The 18,604-nt window shown below is 41.7% G+C and overlaps 1 protein-coding gene and 1 non-coding gene across 2 annotated transcripts in view; one reads left to right on the forward strand and one right to left on the reverse strand.

Annotated features, from left to right (window-relative positions):
* Window positions 1-18,604, reverse strand: part of LOC136867115 (chondroadherin) — a 1,785,188-nt gene that overhangs the window by 858,228 nt on the left and 908,356 nt on the right. The gene's annotated exons all lie outside the window — the stretch shown is intronic.
* Window positions 2,779-2,850, forward strand: TRNAQ-CUG (transfer RNA glutamine (anticodon UUG)). Its single transcript has one exon. It is a non-coding gene; the product is annotated as a tRNA-Gln (tRNA).

The raw sequence follows: 18,604 nt of genomic DNA on the forward strand, positions 1-18,604 counted from the left end.
AAATGAACAGGTTCAAAAGGCGTACGATATCCCTTCCGAAATAGGAGTAGCAAACACATAAGTACCTTCAAACTTCAACAGCGCCTATCTCATAGAATGCTGGTAAAGCCCAGCACTGACATGGATAATGAATGGCAGAGAAAGGGAAAATCCACACATGGAACACACATGCAAAATAAATGTACGGAACACTCAGCTGTAGCATAAAACATCGATTACAGATAACCGAGAGGACATGTGCCAATACATACGTAGAATAACAAGGCGCATATCAAACACAATCCAATAACTCAAAAACAAATCACCCTTCATGAAGGTGATACATTTCGCTATCAAGAGATCAAGAAGTATACAGATAAATAGAGAACACCCAGAAGAAAAATGTGTCGAGCTCAAATAATACTAGTAAAAAGCAGCCACCTATCGGTATATGGAGAAGTGAGGATGTTATCTCTAGTCGTGAAGCCACAGAGGCCATCATCGAACAACACAGCAAGTCGAAGACTAAATTGACAACAGGAGGAGTCATATTCATAGAATGAAGCCATCAGTTATGGCTCACATGCTGTAACTTTAATGTAATGTATTTTTTGTATGACTGCGTTGTTATAATATGTGATATAACAATCGAGTTAACACGACTGTAAATGTTTCAAATAAAAATAAAAATAAAAATAAAAATAATCAATATATATCAGCAATAGGTTTTCAACTATTATGAAAACCATGTTTAAAAATGAAAATTGCGGGAGATGAGCAAGAAAGATAATACACATAACATGGGCGCGCGGCAGGATGGCCGGGGGAGCACATAGGCCAGTACACTGCTTATCAGTATAGGCCTACTAAAAACACTCATCCGCTTACCATAGTGCAGAGGGGCAAATGCAGAGATGAATGTGTCTCTGTCTCCGTTACCTGCAACATCAACACTGCCAGTGCTATCACGATCGCTGCTAGACTCGCTCAATCCACTGTCATCACTGTCATTGTCGCCAAGGTTTATTAAAATGTTATCAATTACATCTTCCATGATGCCGTCTTATTTCGAATAATAGTCTTCTATTTGTTGCATTTCACGACAGCAAGTAGCCCAGTCGGCTTTTGTAAAGATCGATATTCTTTCATGCACTAATGTTCACAGTCGACTTATCGCCTCACGTATTCTGCAACCTTACATATACTTTTACTGGTTATGTGAATGATGTTGATCCACGAATATCACTGTAATATTTGTCACAAATGCAAGATAATCATTTATTTTACTCAAATAAAGTCTCAAATCGGAGGTTGATTAAAAAATACCGTCGTAACTAGCAAGAAATATGTATACGTATTTACTGGCTGTAAACAGAACTCCATTATGTTGCATTCCGCTGCTTGCGCCGTCTTTTGTTTCTTTCTTGAGGTCCAGGGCTGGCACCGATGAATAGGAGTGCGGGTATTTTGTTGAAGGAAAAATAGCATGATCCCTGGACCAATACATATATATTTTAAATGGAAAATAGCATGATCCCTGGACTAATAAATCGTTTCATGAATCAGTTAGGGCACATGAAGTGACAGCCCATCAAATTACATTGAATGAGAAAAATCAATAAAACGACACGAAAAAACTTCACTGAGCAAAGACATCACACACGACAGTGCTAGACAAACAAAACACTGAAGCGCTGCGACGTAGCAGAAATAGTAGTTGTAAGTGTAAGGCAGTAAGGTATGTATTCTCTAAAATAAAATACTTCGTATTATTTCTTAATCAACCTTCGAAATGAGACTTTATTTGAGTAAAAGCAATTACTGTCTTCCATTTGTGACAAATATTACAGTGATATTTCGTGGTTTAACATTATTCACGTAACCACTTTTACTTTACGACAAGCAAGCAAGTTCAGTTGGATTCAAAAAATCATGTGGGATAAAATCAAGAGGATAAACGGTAAATAGGTACCATCAGTTCCAAACTACAACTCTGCTATGCTGAACACGGGCCTTGTGGGGGATGGAAGATCGGAAGGGGTAGACAAGGAAGGAAGGAAGGAAGGAAGGAAGGAAGGAAGGAAGGAAGAGGTCCTTGGCCTTAAGTTATGTTCCATCCCGTCATTTGACTGCAGGAGAAGTGGATAACCATGGAAAACCACTTCGAGGATGGCTGAGGAGGAAATCGAACCCTCCTCTACTCAGGTAACCTTCCGAGGCTGAGTGGACCCCATTCCAGCTCTCGTACCACTTTTCAAATATGGTGGCAGAGCCGGGAAGCGAACCCGGGCCACTGGGTATGGCAGGTAATCACGCTAACCACTACACCGCAGTGGCCTACTTGGAGATATTTTAACGAATCATAAATGATTATGGTGATTTCGGTCCGCCTACTCTATCCCTTCCAATCTTCCCATTACCTCCTCCCCCACATCGCCCTCACAACGCCCCTGTTCAGCATGGCGGGTGAGGCCACCTGGGTGAGGTACTAGTCCTCCTCTCGAGTTGTATCCCCGACCCCAAGTCTTTCGCTCCGGGACCCTGCCATTGAGGCGGTAGAAGTGGGATCCCTCGCTGAGTCCGAGGGAAACACCAACCCTGGAGTGTAAGCAGATTAAGTAGAAGAATAATAATAAGAAAAATTGTATTACACTATTCCGTGTGTGAAGGGAAACGGAAGAGAGAATACCGGTAAGGATATTGCTATTCCACAATAATACCTATACGTTTTAAGATTATAGGATATCCTTTAATGGCATGGTGATATATCCTCTTAGTAGGTACTGTCAGCACTTGTGAGGTCCCATGGTGTAATGGTTAGCACTCTGGACTCTGAATCCAGCGATCCGAGTTCAAATCTCGGTGGGACCTTAAATTTTAATTTCGAAGGATTACCAGTTTCTTAATTCTAGGACGCATTAGGTTACTTTCCCTTCTCAAACATTATCCTAATATGTAGGGTGAAAGGATAATTTGTTATATAATCTCGATTAGAGCTATAGTATCTTCCTATTAAATAATACATAAGGAATAATGAATGAATGTCAATATTGTATTTCATATAAATAATTTACAAAACACGAGAATGGGATTTCGTAGTAACTCATTGCAGCGGAGTCCGCCTCTGTGGTGTAGTGGTTAGTGTGATTAGCTGCCACCCCAGGAGGCCCGGGTTCGATTCCCGGTTCTGTCACGAAATTTTGAAAAGTGGTACGAGGGTTGTAACGGGATCCACTCAGCCTCGGTACGTCAACTGTGTAGAGGGGGTTCAATTCCCTCCTCAGCTATCATCGAAGTGGTTTAGCGTGGTTTCCCACTTCTCCTCCAGGCAAATTCCGGGATGGTACCTAACTTAATGCCACGGCCGCTTCCTTCCCTATTCCTTGTCTAATCCTTCCAATCTTCCCATCCCCCGACAAGGCCCCTGTTCAGCATAGGTGAGGCCGCCTGGACGAGGTACTGGTCATCCTTCCCAGTTGTATCACCGACTCAAAGTCTCACACTCCAAGACACTGCCCTTGAGGCGGTAAAGGTGGAATTCCTCGCTGAGTCCGAGGGAATAACCAACTCTGGAGGGTAAACAGATTAAGAAAGGAAGAAACATTCCAGCGGAATACGAACGATGGGTCAAGACCTATTTCGCGAAATAACGCGAAAAATTGGTTCCCTTTCGCGAAATTGTACTTGAATTAATGCGAAAAATCATGCTTCTATGCATGGACAACACGTTTCCTTATTATACCTCTTTACGGGAAGTCACAGCCGCATGTCCACTTACGACAGTGAAGAGAACGCCCGACCCACTGTCAGGATGGTAAACCGTAACTTCCACGTTTCACCAGTACGGCCCTACTCTCCTCCTCCGCTCATTACCAAGTATAGGAAATCTTGTAAGGAATAACCCGATGACTGCTACTTCACTCGTCCCGATAATACGGAACTCCCATTCGCTCCTGCTCCCCTCTATCCACTTCCTTATTGTGTGTCATTCCCGTTGCTCGCCCCTCTGCCACGTCTATCTCTGCCTGCGTAATACGAACGGTAGTGGAACTTCTTTTTGCATAGTTTCAGTTTTCATCATATTTAAGACTATATTCTATAAATAAACTGAAAAGTACATTTTTTGACCCCTAAAGTGTAGATCTACCTTACCCTCAAGAGTACTTGAGAGAGATAATAATAATGTTATTGGCTTTACGTCCCACTAACTACTCTTTTAAGGTTTTCGGAGACGCCAAGGTGCCGGAATTTAGTCCCGCAGGAGTGCTTTTACGTGCCAGTAAATCTACCGAAAAGAGGCTGACGTATTTGAGCACCTTCAAATACCACCGGACTGAGCCAGGATCGTACCTGCCACGTTGGGGTCAGAAGACCAGCGCCTCAACTGTCTGAGCCACTCAGCCCGGCTACTTGAGAGAGAGAGAGAGACTTTGAAGGAAGTGGCACTGTGAAGAATGTCAGTTCAGTCCTGAATTCCAGTATTCTAGGATCTCTTAAATATAAAATAGACAGCCGTTAAACATATATTATTATTATTATTATTATTATTATTATTATTATTATTATTATTATTATTATTATTATTCATCTGTATACCCTCCAGGTTCGGTTTTTCCCTCGGACTCAGCGGGGGATCCCACCTCTACCGCCTCAAGGGCAGTGTCCTGGAGCTTCAGACTCTTGGTCGGGGGATACAACTGGGGAGAATGACCAGTACCTCGCCCAGGCGGCCTCACCTGCTATGCTGAACAGGGGCCTTGTGGAGGGATGGGGAAGATCGGATGGGATAGGCAAGGAAGAGGGAAGGAAGCAGCCGTGGCTTTAAGTTAGGTACCATCCCGGCATTCGCCTGGAGGAGAAGTGGGAAACCACGGAAAACCACTTCGAGGATGGCCGAGGTGGGAATCGAACCCACCTCTACTCAGTTGACCTCCCGAGGCTGAGTGGACCCCGTTCCAGCCCTCGTACCACTTTTCAAATTTCGTGGCAGAGCCGGGAATCGAACCCGGGCCTCCGGGGGTGGCAGCTAATCACGCTAACCACTACACCACAGAGGCGGACATTATTATTATTATTATTATTATTATTATTATTATTATTATTATTATTATTATTATTATTATTAAATAATAATAATTATTCATCTATTTACCCTCCAGGTTCGGTTTTTCCCTCGGACTCAGCGAGGGATCCCACCTCTACCGCCTTAAGGGCAGTGTCCTGGAGCTTCAGACTCTTGGTCGGGGGATACAACGGGGGAGAATGACCAGTTCCTCGCCCAGGCGGCCTCACCTGCTATGCTGAACAGGGACCATGTGGAGGGACGGGGAAGATCGGATGGGACAGGCAAAGAAGAGGGAAGGAAGCGGCCGTGGCCTTATGATAGGTACCATCCCGGCATTTGTCTGGAGGAGAAGTAGAAAACCACGGGAAACCACTTCAGGATGGCTGAAGTAGGAATCGAACCCACCTCTACTAGTTGACCTCCCGAGGCTGAGTGGACCCCGTTCCAGCCCTCGTACCACTTTTCAAATTTCGTGGCAGAGCCGGGAATCGAATCCGGGCCTTCGGCGGTGGCAGCTAATCACATTAACCACTACACCACAGAGGCGGACATTATTGTTATTTTCTGTTTTTTGTACATCGCCCCTACACATGCAGGTCTTATTATTATTATTATTATTATTATTATTATTATTATTATTATTATTATTATTATTATTATTATTATTAAGTTATTGTTTTTCGGTCCCAATAACTACTTTTGACGGTTTTTGGAGACGCCAAGGGGCCTGAAGTTTGTTCCGCAGGTGTTTGAGAACCTTCAAATACCATCGGACTGAGCCGGGATCGAACCTGTCAAGCTGGGGTCAGAAGGGCAGCGCCTCAACCGTCTGAGCCACTCACCCAGACACAGGCATGGCAACGATGGTCTAGGAAATGGTTAGGACTGGATTGAAGCAACTGTGTCCATTATTAAGGTACTGTACAGGTATGAAAATGGAAAACCACGTCCCCTTGTGGGTGGAGGCGGTAGAATAACACTTGCGGTATCCCGTGCCTGCCGTAAGAGGCCCCAGGGCCTATTAACTTAGAAGCATGAGTTGGCGACCACGGGGCCCATAGCTGAGTCCTGGCAATGTTTCCACTTACTTGTGCCAGGCTCCTCACTTTCATTTATCCTAACCGACCTCCCTCGGCCAACTTTTGTTCTTTTCCGACCCCGACGGTATTAGAGTATTCGAGGCCTAGAAGTTTTTAATCTTCACGTCCTTAATGGCCCTTGTCCTTCTTTGGCCGATAGCTTCATTTTTCGAAGCGTCGGCCCCCTTCCATTTTCTTCCTCTGAATAGTGTTAATGAAGGATGGTTACCCAGTCGTAATTCCTCTTAAAACAATAATCACCACCACCACCACCTGAGAATCCACGGAAAACCGTCTTCAAGGCTGCCGACAGTAGGGTACGAACCTGTCAATTCCCGAATATAAGCTCACAGTTATGTGACACATATTACGTGGCCAATTTATTCAGTATTATTATTATTATTATTATTATTATTATTATTATTATTATTATTATTATTATTATTATTATTAGATGCGAGAAAGACCAGAAAACTGATCACGCAAAGCTCACTTAAGAAGTTGTGCATTTCCTTCTTTGCCAGGCAGCCTTCAGTTTTTCTCTCATCGTAGTTCTTCGTTCTTCTGTCCACTTAGCTCCTGTCTTCTTCTTGTGGTTTCTCTCTGACTCTACTTCCCTCTTGCTGATTTTCGTTCTATAGCAGTTTCGGTCAGCAATGTCGGCCACTTTGATTCCTGATTTTTCCAGGTCTTGGCGGATTTCCGTTGTCCACCTATTTGTTTTGATGTTTTCTGTTGCCTCAAGTAAGATTCTTGTCAGTCTGTTTTCTGGAAGGCGTTTGATGTATCCGTAAAATTTCAGGCGTCTTTTTCTGATGTTGGCCGCAAGGTCTGAGAGCTCCTCGGTTTTTGTACGAGATTGCAGTCTATATCCTTCGTCAGTCAGTTTCGGGCCGAGATTTTTTTTGATGATTTTACGTTCCTCTGTCAGGATGTCTTCGAGTACTGTTTTCCTGTGGAGATCCAGTGTTTCACTCGCATTAGTATTTTAGGTTTGATCACAGTGTTGTAATATCGAATTTCGGTGAAGAATGAAAGGCATTTTTTGTTGTAAATGTTTTGCGTTTATATTATTATTATTATTATTATTATTATTATTATTATTATTATTATTATTATTATTATTATTATTATTGTAATAGTGAGAAGTGACAGTAATATGACAAACTTTGTTTATACAATGCACAATTTGTGTGCTGTATCTTTATTAATTATGATGATTAATAAAGTTTTATTATTATTATTATTATTATTATTATTATTATTATTATTATTATTATTATTATTATTATTATTATTATTATTATTATTATTATTATTATTACATGGAGTTACCTCTTTCCGAAATCTGCCAGTCTGGCATATTGATCTTGGATTTTCACTTCAAGTGGATGGTTTAAAGCATCTCCTGTCGACATAGAATAACATCCTCGACATAAATGTGTAACTAGCAGCCAGGAAACACACTCTAAATTTCAATTATATACGTTGTAAGTACAAGTCCGGTCAAACTGTCGGGAGAAGGGACGATACACTGTACACTGTATTATCAATCAACAGCTACGGAAAACAGGGATTTCCTTTCTCCTTCATCGAGAACCAAAGGAGGTACTTCTATTATGCTAAGTATGTTAAAAATAATACAATGCTCGGACATTGAGTTATTGTGGAGGTGGAAATTACAATTATGGAGACATATACCTACCTCACAATTTTCATAGCATTGAAATGGGCATGACTATTTACATTAATGTTACAAATCACGATTTACGAAATTTCATTTTCTTCTTTTCTTCTCCTTCTTGAACATTTCCCGAATTTAATGAGGTGTGGATTTAACCCAGCTTTAAAGGCGGATGACCTTCGTGACACTAGCTCTATGTTGTTGTTGTTGAGTCATCAGTCCATAGACTGGTTTGATGCAGCTCTCCATGCCACTCTATCCTGTGCTAACCTTTTCATTTCTACGTAACTATCGCATCTTACATCTGCTCTAATCTGTTTGTCATATTCATACCTTGGTCTACCCCTACCGTTCTTGCCACCTACACTTCCTTCAAAAACCAACTGAACAAGTCCTGGGTGTCTTAAGATGTGTCCTATCATTCTATCTCTTCTTCTCGTCAAATGTAGCCAAATCGATCTCCTCTCACCAATTCGATTCAGTATCTCTTCATTCGTGATTCGATCTATCCATCTCACCTTCAGCATTCTTCTGTAACACCACATTTCAAAAGCTTCTATTCTCTTTCTTTCTGAGCTAGTTATCGTCCATGTTTCACTTCCATACAATGCCTCGCTCCACACAAAAGTCTTCAAAAACATCTTTCTAATTCCGATATCAATGTTTGAAGTGAGCAAATTTCTTTTCTTAAGAAAGCTCTTCCTTGCTTGTGCTAGTCTGCATTTTATGTCCTCCTTACTTCTGCCATCGTTAGTTATTTTACTACCCAAGTAACAATATTCATCTACTTCCTTTAAGACTTCGTTTCCTAATCTAATATTTCCTACATCACCTGCCTTCGTTCGACTGCACTCCATTACTTTTGTTTTGGACTTATTTATTTTCATCTTGTACTCCTTACCTAAGACTTCATCCATACCATTCAGCAACTTCTCGAGATCTTCTCCAGTCTCAGATAAAATAACAATATCATCGGCAAATCTCAAGGTTTTGATTTCCTCTCCTTGGACTGTGATTCCCTTTCCAAATTTCTCTTTGATTTCCTTTACTGCCTGTTCTATGTAAACACTGAAAAGGAGAGGGGACAAACTGCAGCCTTGCCTCACTCCTTTCTGGATTGCTGCTTCTTTTTCAAAGCCCTCGATTCTTATCACTGCAGACTGATGTTTATACAGGTTGTAGATAATTCTTCGTTCTCGGTATCTGATCCCTATCATCTTCAGAATCATAAATAGCTTGGTCCAATCAACATTATCGAATGCCTTTTCTAGATCTACGAATGCCATGTACGTGGGCTTGTCCTTCTTGATTCGATCCTCTAAGATCAGACGTAAAGTTAGGATTGCTTCACGTGTTCCTACATTTCTTCTGAAGCCAAATTGATCTTCCCCCAACTAAGCTTCAACTTGTTTTTCCATTCTTCTGTAAATAATACGTGTTAAAATTTTGCAGGCATGAGATACTAAACTAATAGTGCGGTAGTTTTCACACCTGTCAGCACCGGCTTTCTTGGGAATAGGTATAACAACATTCTGCCGAAAATCGGATAGGACTTTTCCTGTCTCATACATCTTGCACACTAAATGAAATAACCTTACCATGATGGTTTCTCCTAAGGCAGTCAGTAATTCAGAGGGAATATCATCAATTCCAGGTGCCTTGTTCCTATTTAGGTCACTCACAGCTCTGTCAAACTCTGACCTCAAAATTGGGTCTCCCATTTCATCAGCATCAACAGCCTCTTCATGTTCCAGAACGAAATTATCTACATCGTTACCTTGATACAACTGTTGGATATGCTCCTGCCATCTTTCCGCTTTGTCTTCTTTCCCTAGAAGTGGCTTTCCATCTGAGCTCTTAACATTCATGCACCTAGATTTCCTTTCTCCAAAGGTTTCCTTGATTTTCCTGTATGCAGCATCTACCTTTCCCAGGACCATACAGCCTTCGACATCCTTGCACTTCTCCTTCAGCCATTCTTCCTTAGCTACCTTGCACTTTCTATCCACTTCATTCTTTAATCGCCTGTATTCTTTTCTGCCCTCTTCATTTCTAGCATTCTTGTATTTTCGTCGTTCATCAATCAGGTCTAGTATCTCCTGAGTTATCCACTGATTCTTAGTTGATCTTTTCTTCCTTCCTAACATTTCTTCAGCAACCCTACTGACTTCATTTTTCATGAGACTCCACTCTTCCTCTACTGTGTTTCCTTCGGCCTTTTCATTTAGTCCTTGTGCAACATGTTCCTTGAAACAATCCATCACACTCTTTTCTTTCAACTTGTCTAGATCCCATCTTTTTGCATTCTTTCCTTTCTTCAATTTCTTCAGCTTCAGATGGCATTTTATGACCAACAAGTTGTGGTCAGAGTCCACGTCTGCTCCTGGGAAAGTTTTGCAATCCAACACCTGGTTTCTGAATCTCTGCCTAATCATAATGAAGTCTATTTGATACCTTCCAGTGTCTCCAGGTCTCGTCCACGTATACCGCCGTCGTTTGTGGTGTTTGAACCAAGTATTGGCGAGGACTAAATTATGGTCAGTGCAGAATTCAACCAGCCGACGTCCTCTTTCGTTCCTTTGTCCCAATCCAAATTCTCCTACTGTGCTACCTTCTCGTCCTTGGTCTACCACTGCGTTCCAGTCTCCCATCACAATTAGATTCTCGTCACCTTTCACATATTGTATTAAATCTTCTATCTCCTCATATATTCTTTCAATTACTTCATCATCCGCTGAACTAGTAGGCATATAGACCTGCACTATTGTGGTGGGCATTGGTTTGGTGTCTATCTTGGCGACAATAATTCTTTCACTATGCTGGTCGTAGTAGCTTATCCGCTGTCCTATTTTCTTATTCATTATTAAACCAACTCCTGCATTACCCCTGTTTGATTTCGTGTTGATAATTCGGTAGTCGCCTGACCAAAAATCCTGTTCTTCCTGCCAACGTACTTCACTTATACCAACTACATCTAACTTTAGCCTATCCATCTCCCTTTTCAGATTCTCTAACCTACCACAACGATTCAAACTTCTAACATTCCACGCTCCGACTCGCAGAATGTCGGTATCCATCTTCCTAATGATCGCCCCCTCTCGTGTAGTCCCCACCCGGAGATCCGAATGGGGGACTAGTTTACCTCCGGAATATTTTACCCGGGAGGAAGCCATCATCAGTACATCATTCATACAGAGAGAGCTGCATGTCCTCGGGAGGTGGTTACGGCTGTAGTTTCCCGTTGCTTTCAGCCGTGTAGCAGTATCAACACAGCTAAGCCATGTTGAGTATTATTACAAGGCCGTATCAGTCAATCATCTAGACTGCCGCCCTTGCAACTACCGAAAGGCTGCTACCCCCCTTTCGATGAACCATTCGTTAGTCTGGTCTCTCAACAGATACCCATCCGATATGGTTGCACCTGCGGCTCGGCTATCTGCATCATTGGGACACGCAAGCCTCCCCACCGCGGCAAGGTCACATGGTTCGCAGAGGAGGAGCTCTATGTAGAGGGACGTATTCACTATCGCTTGCTTCTATGGTGGTTGGTTATGCAGATGAAGGGAAGTGTATTCAGACGAACACATATTACCAGTCTTCGAGCCGGATAAATTGTTTAACTCAGCCTAGAATCGAACTCTTGGACCTCTGAACCGAAGGCCAGTACATTCACCATTATTTGATGAGCCGAACGATTCATCGTCCATGGGAGACTAAAACAATACTATACTACCGAGCAGGGTTAGCTGTCTACCACACAGTGTAGCTGCAGCTTCCGAAGATAGAGAGTCTAACATACTGTTGAAGATGAGCTTCTCTCTTGGAAACAGCAGCGAAACTTTCTCTGTACAATCGTATACTGTATATTGCTTTTCAGTTGTTAATATTGTTTTTATTTACTTTAGAAGTAATGTGTAATTTCATACACTTAATAACAGTGTATGCCTCGGTGTAGGTCCTACTCGTAGGCCTGTTTCCCCACAGTTATTTCAAACTGAATTTCGCCCAGAATTCGCATATCACACTGTCACAACCACGACAGCTATCCGTTCTTCAGAACTGTATTAACAGGAAAGAGATGCTAAAAACCGTACAGTCGTTCCTTGTAAAATTAGTTGTTTGCTCGCGCACCACGTATCTCTTAGGAAAACTGCGATGTTTATATTGACCTCCACTATAATGCTTCAATGTCTGAATGTGGTGTCCGTATCTATACACTCTGCACATACCGCACCAAGTATTGATCATAAGATATAAATTAATTCATAAGTTCATTTGTAACCTTAACGTATGATAGATTATGTCTAAACTGTTTTAGGAACAGGAAGTCCGTAACGTAAATTCGCGTACCCATAAGCGAGCTGTTGTATATAACGTAATGTTCATTGTAACCAGATTCCGTTAAAAGATACGCGTTTTGAACCTCACTCGCGAACTTACAGTGAAGTCGCTCTGTATCATGATCTGCTTCCTTCCGAAGATTTGCGTTCACCACAAAAGCACGGAGATTTGCGGTCACTGAGATGCGTTTATGATCGGGTTGGGGCGGCCGAGGCGCGAAGGTACCTTCCCCCGGTCATCTCTCTAAATAATGTTTTAAAATGATGATTCCATCACACACTATTCATGCTTTAAGCTGGCAAAATTATTGTATTAAAATTTTTGGCGTGTTTAATATTGTCGTCTTTACTTTTTGTCTATGTACCTACACCTTTGTATGTCTATGTACAACGTGTGAAGCCGCTAGAAAATTAGGCTAATTTTTATATGTAAGAAATTGCCTTTTAAGCAGGACCTTATGTCACTGAATTCTTCATATTTCCTGAAGGTTATTTCAATCCTGTCGTCTTTAGTCACATATTTGGACTTCCTCCTCTTAACTTCAAGATTAAGCTCCAGCTTCAGGCACATGCATTTGGTCGCTTCTGCTTCGTTCTTTAAGAGTCTACTAAATCGTCGAGTCGAGGATGTGGATTTCCAAGTAAAGAGTTGATCTTGTGATGCCAACTCTGCACAGCATTTATTTCTGGATGTCGTTTTCTGCAATAACTCAACATAGTGATTGTTACTGTATACAAGTCAAGTCGTCTTCAAAATAGTCGCAGAAGTCGACAAGATTTTCTGTAGAAGGATCCTGAGAATGGATCACCAGCCGACGATATCTGGCTTCCAAAATGCCAGAACAGTGCACATGAGGATTTGGAGACGTATATCTTCGTTTTCCTGCAGCCCTCGTAAGGCCAATTTTCTGTTCATTCTTTCAGAGGAATTTCTTCATGTGAGAAAAAGAAAAACAAAACAGCCACATAACTCTGCTGACGAAAATACTTCTCCTAGCTTATATCGTAGCTGCTTCAAAGTCAGTGGTGATTTTCTTAGGATTCCATTGAGGAACTGCTTCCAAGACAAGGCGAAATAAACCGATATAGTACGTTCCTTTTTTTAAGAACTCAAACACGATTGGATAAAAGTTGATTTTATCACTCCGGCCTCCAAGGTCGGCGTGAATGGTGTGTATCTGGGTGAACTGTTTGCTGCAACTCTTGAACACCCCATCCATAGAAATTTCACACAAGGTTCTTTCTCTATCATTTGGCACTAAAAACGATTTTTTTCAACATCATCGTTAGCTAAAACAGAATTTCTGCCATTATTCATCCCGAATGCCTTTTCATTGAGAATTATCTGAAAACTTGTTCGTCCGCGCATGATTTTTGTTGCTGACGCATATCTATTTACATAGTTCCTTGAACTTGCATATCAGTAATTAAGTCGTAGCAACTGTTATACAGATCACCGATCTCCTGCACATAAATCTGCGATGGTAAAGTCGCTTCTTCTTTTGCTCTGTTCATTGCCTCTTGAACCTGCTTCTTCGCTGTAAGGGCCGCTCCCTCAGCTGGCCCGCACTGATGACCAATTGTCCTCAGTCGTTCTTTACACTTGTCCTTCTCCTTCAGACACACCCAGTTGACGATGCCTTGTTGACTTCCCAATACGTCCTCTGCGTGTAACCTCTAAGGAGTGGGACGATGCGAGGTGCCTAAATTATTTGATACATATAAGAAAAACCTATGGGATCCAAGCGATAGAGACAGCTATAAAAACACGTGGAAGAAGATGTCATGTAAATTCGTGTCCTCGTACCGAGATGGTGCATTCCCAAAGGGGGGATGAGATGCATGTACATTTTTAAATACATACCAGGCCTCCAATCAATCTTACACATCTAGCACTACCGGGAATCGAACCTGGGCCACCGATAACCGCAGCTAATACTGCTAGTCGTTACATTACGGAAGTACACTGCAAGAAGATACTTTGGTCGAAATCGATCCTGCTATGATTACGACTAATGCCGACTGCAAGTAAGAGAAAGATGGATTTGCTTGTAGGATTCAGGCGGGTGATATTTTTCTTTGTAATGACCATTAACTAACTGTTCGCGATTTTAAATCTAAAAGCAAGGGACCACATCTTTATGTGTTTACTGGACGCCGCTAAAATCTTCGGGGATAGTATATAATAGGACCCCGGTTGCCTTCAGAAACTCATCTCGTAAGCAGTCGAAGTTGGTTTCCTCTACGCTGTTACACGGATATACCTATCTTGACGTGGCGTTGTCACACTCGCCCGAACTTCCCTCAGCCTGTCAGTCAAATCATTAGTCTCATGGTACTTTCTCCACATGACTACATACGCCCTACCGCCTAACGTGCCTAATCTCACAATACTCCAAATCATTTGAGATGTACATGTTTCATAACAATACTGATGTCAAAGCGTGGCTAAAACATTTAGTGAATAGTATAGCATTAAAAATGCATAAAATAAATAATAAACTTTAAAGAGAAGAAATACTTAATTTTTTGTAGTATTTCTGTAAAACCTTACGCAACCAAATAAACAACCTCTTATGAAATTTTGCTTAAATTTGATACTTCCTACATAAAAAGCAGCATTTTCAGCAATATCAGTCTATGAAACTGGTTAATATTCCTGAGGTCAACGACTCCAATGATAAACAATGATAACCCAAAGGTTCTTCATGTATACTGCAATTTCCCGTACCTTCAGTGGAAACAATCCAACTCCAGCTTGTATGGAAGTAGAAGGTAGCTCATCCATCATTTTGATATTCCCGTAGCATTCTACATCAAATCCGCAATGAATTATTGCTTTATTGCTTTCAGCTGGATGACGATCTATTTCACATGCAAACGCACTACTAAACATTGCGTGGAATCACTTAATGAGCGCGACAATGAACATTACCTATCCGAGTACAATATTCAGACAGAGCAGCGTACATTTACGTGAGGTGACTCGTACCGCGGAGTGTTTGTTCATAGGTTTATCTGGTTTTGAAATCAACAGTCTACTTTGTCAGTTTAAAAATACGTGATGCACCTGGAATTTTGACGTTGTGTACATATAGTCTTCTAAAGAACTGTTTGTATGTAACAAATCCAACAAAATTACCGTTTCTAAAAAAAATAAAAGAAATAAACAGAACTTCTTTAGCAGCTAAACGACCCACTTGTTAGATGGTACTTCAGGCTGTGTCAAGGACTTCATTTTGTCTTAGGTGAACCTGAGTAAGAGGCTCGTTCCCTTATGCAGCGGCACTGATCAGATCTGAAACCAAAGAACCAGTGACATGCACGTGGTCAGCTTAATTACATCCTCAGTCCTATTGTTTGGCTTTTCACACCAGATCAGTGCAATACGCATCAGATAACCCCTCAGTAATCTCATTAGGCGGAGTGAACACCCTTCCAGTCCTAAGTCCATAATTAAAAACTCTGAACTGGCCGGAAATCGAACGAGGGACCTATAGGAAAGAGGCAAGTACGTTATCCCTACATTACGGGGCTGACTAAAGTTACCCAATGTACAAAGTTGTAGATCAAGTGTTCTGAATCGGGAAACATGTACAAAAATATTATTGAACAATAGCAGGACAACTGCCTCTTCCCTAATTTTGAAACGAACTGCTGTCTGGTGCTTGATACATTTTCAATCCATGATCACATCTTTTTACAGTTCCGAATAAACACATAGCTATTTCAAATGGAGCTACTTTGCATGTTAAACTTTCAGATGAATGGCATTTCTTTAATGAGAGAAGGTTATCAAATGCTTTTGTGAAATGGATTATATTGACTATGGGATAGGACGGGGTTAGGATCGCGAAAGAAGTGGCCGAAGACTAAATTAAGGTAGTCGACGAAATAATTTTTTGTTTGCAAGTAGAGTAACGTCGCACTAACCTATCGAATATTTTCGGCGACTCAAGGATGAACGAGAAAGATAGCTCCTATTTATTTCAAATCTCACCGACTCAGAAATGGGTTATAATAACGATGGGATAGGATGTGGTTAGGACTGCGAAAGAAGTCGCCGAAGACTAAATTAAGGTGCAGACCCAGTATATTTATGGGAAACCATGAAATATCTCCAGAGTTCCCTACGGTAGTATTCGAAGCCACCACCTCCAGAATACAAACTCACAGCTACACGAATCGAACCGCGCGGCTAACACGCTCGATCGACGAAACTGATGTCAACGCCCAAAGCTATAATAATATCATCGCCTATGCTGTACCTATCCATAGGCCTAATCACTTCAGCGCTCCAGTAAGCAATAACGCTTGCTATACTAGTGTAATGTGATGTCTTTGTTACTCCTAGGATATTACGTGGAAGACTGGGGATTCAATTCTTCAACTTATACACAGGGGAAAATGAGACCCAAATGACTCATGAACTATTTTTTAAATTTTATATAATTTGTTTTACGTCGCACCGACACAGATAGGTCTTATGGCGACGATGGGACAGGGAGAGGCTAGGAGTGGGAAAGAAACGGCCGTGGCCTTTATTAAGGTACAGCCGAAGCATTTGCTTGGTGTGAAAATGGGAAAACACGGAAAACCATCTTCCGTGCTGCCGACAGTGGGATTCGAACCCATTATCTCCCGAATATCAATGAACTATAGGCTTATCTCAATATGTTTGGTTTATACTTGTATAAAGGGTGATTGATTCAAAATTGAGGCAATATATTTTATTCAATGGAAATCAAAGATGATTTGTAAGTAAATCTGGAACGTATTTAAATACGTCAATAATTGACGGTTGTTGAAGAATGCGAAAGTGGGACGTAGAAAGCTTACAGTATTGATGCTAGATGTATCACAAGAATTTGACAATGTGAGGCATAACCATGTAGATGAATGTCCTGGTGCTCATAAATAAATTATACCACGTAAACAGTCACGTATCCAAATCTATTAACCTTAGTAAATGAGTTTTCCACGGACGACCTTTATTTATATCTAACCATCACACAGGCCTAGTTCCTCAAATCTTCTCATGCATGCGGAGTGGTCCTTGAACCAACCCTCATATCCAGATAAATTTTCCGACCTGAGCGGGAATCGAACCCTTGGCTTCCAGCTACGAGGCAAACCCGCTATCCCCCGATATGCCTTTCATAAAAACCCATGGCGCTACAGCCCCGATGGGCCTTGGCTTACCAAGCGACCGCTGTTCAGCCCGAAGGCCTGGAGATTAGGAGGTGACGCATGGTCAGTGCGACGATTCTTCTCCGCCGTTATTCCTGGTTTTCTAGACCAGAGTCACCATCTCATCGTCAGACAGCTCCTCAATTGTTTTCTAGACCGGGGTCGCCATCTCACTGCCAGACAGCTCCTCAATTGTAATCACGTAGGCTGAGTGGACTTCGATCCAACGCTCAGGACCAAGTAAAAATCCCTGTCCTGGCCGGCAATCGAACCCGGATCCTCCGGGTGAAAGAGAAGCACGCTACCTCTAAGCCGCGGGAACGGCTCGACATGCCATTCAGGTAGCACAAGTGCCAGAATAAAATTTAATCAGGGTAAGCTAATAACGGAATTTGGTAATGATTTGGAGGTTTCGGTGTCTTCTCCAATGTTACGCCCTGACCAGAAAATAAATGTAGTCAATCAATATTTACAAAGGATCAAGCTTGTTTATTCCTTGCAAATTGCTCTATTAAATCAACTGTCACAATGGTTCTTGGAGGATGTTGATAAATTAATTCGAAGCTCTGTCAAAGAAATGCTATTTTTGCCTGCTGATATTCCGAATAGTATGTTGTACTGTAAAAAGAATGAAGAGGCCTTTTCTTTTAATTCGAGCTACTTAGGAAGGCTTTGTACAACACGTTAACGTATATATCTCCTTAATTAAAGCAAATTATCACCGGGCGAGTTGGCCGTGCGGATGTGAGCTTGCATCCGGGAGATAGAAAGTTCGAATCCCACTATGGGCAGCCCTGAAGATGGTTTTCCGTGGTTTCCCATTTTCACACCAGGCAAATGCTGGGGCTGTACCTTAATTAAGGCCACGGCCGCTTCCTTCCAACTCCTAGGCCTTCCTATCCCATCGTCGCCATAAGACCTATCTGTGTCGGTGCGACGTAAAGCCCCTAGCAAAAAACAAAAGCAAATTATCATTATATCAATGTCCTACGTCCTATTCAGAGAGAACTACAAGCTCCTTGTAAACATCTTTTGTCGAAAACATCAGTTAAGAAGCTTCATAAAGATCTAAGAACTCGCGAATTTGAAACTTGTAAGATATTACCTGAACGAGGTAGGGGTGTTGAAGTTTTTGCAGGTGTATCTGACTTTAACAAGTTGATTTTTTTAATCAAGGCTGTCGGACTATTGCAGGCAGATCCTTAGACGGTAACTAATGCAAACACTGCACCGAGAACGAATCACTTGGACATGTCTCACGAATCCG

This window comes from Anabrus simplex, chromosome 3 (genome assembly GCF_040414725.1).
Source record: "Anabrus simplex isolate iqAnaSimp1 chromosome 3, ASM4041472v1, whole genome shotgun sequence".
NCBI classification, from domain to species: domain Eukaryota; kingdom Metazoa; phylum Arthropoda; class Insecta; order Orthoptera; family Tettigoniidae; genus Anabrus; species Anabrus simplex.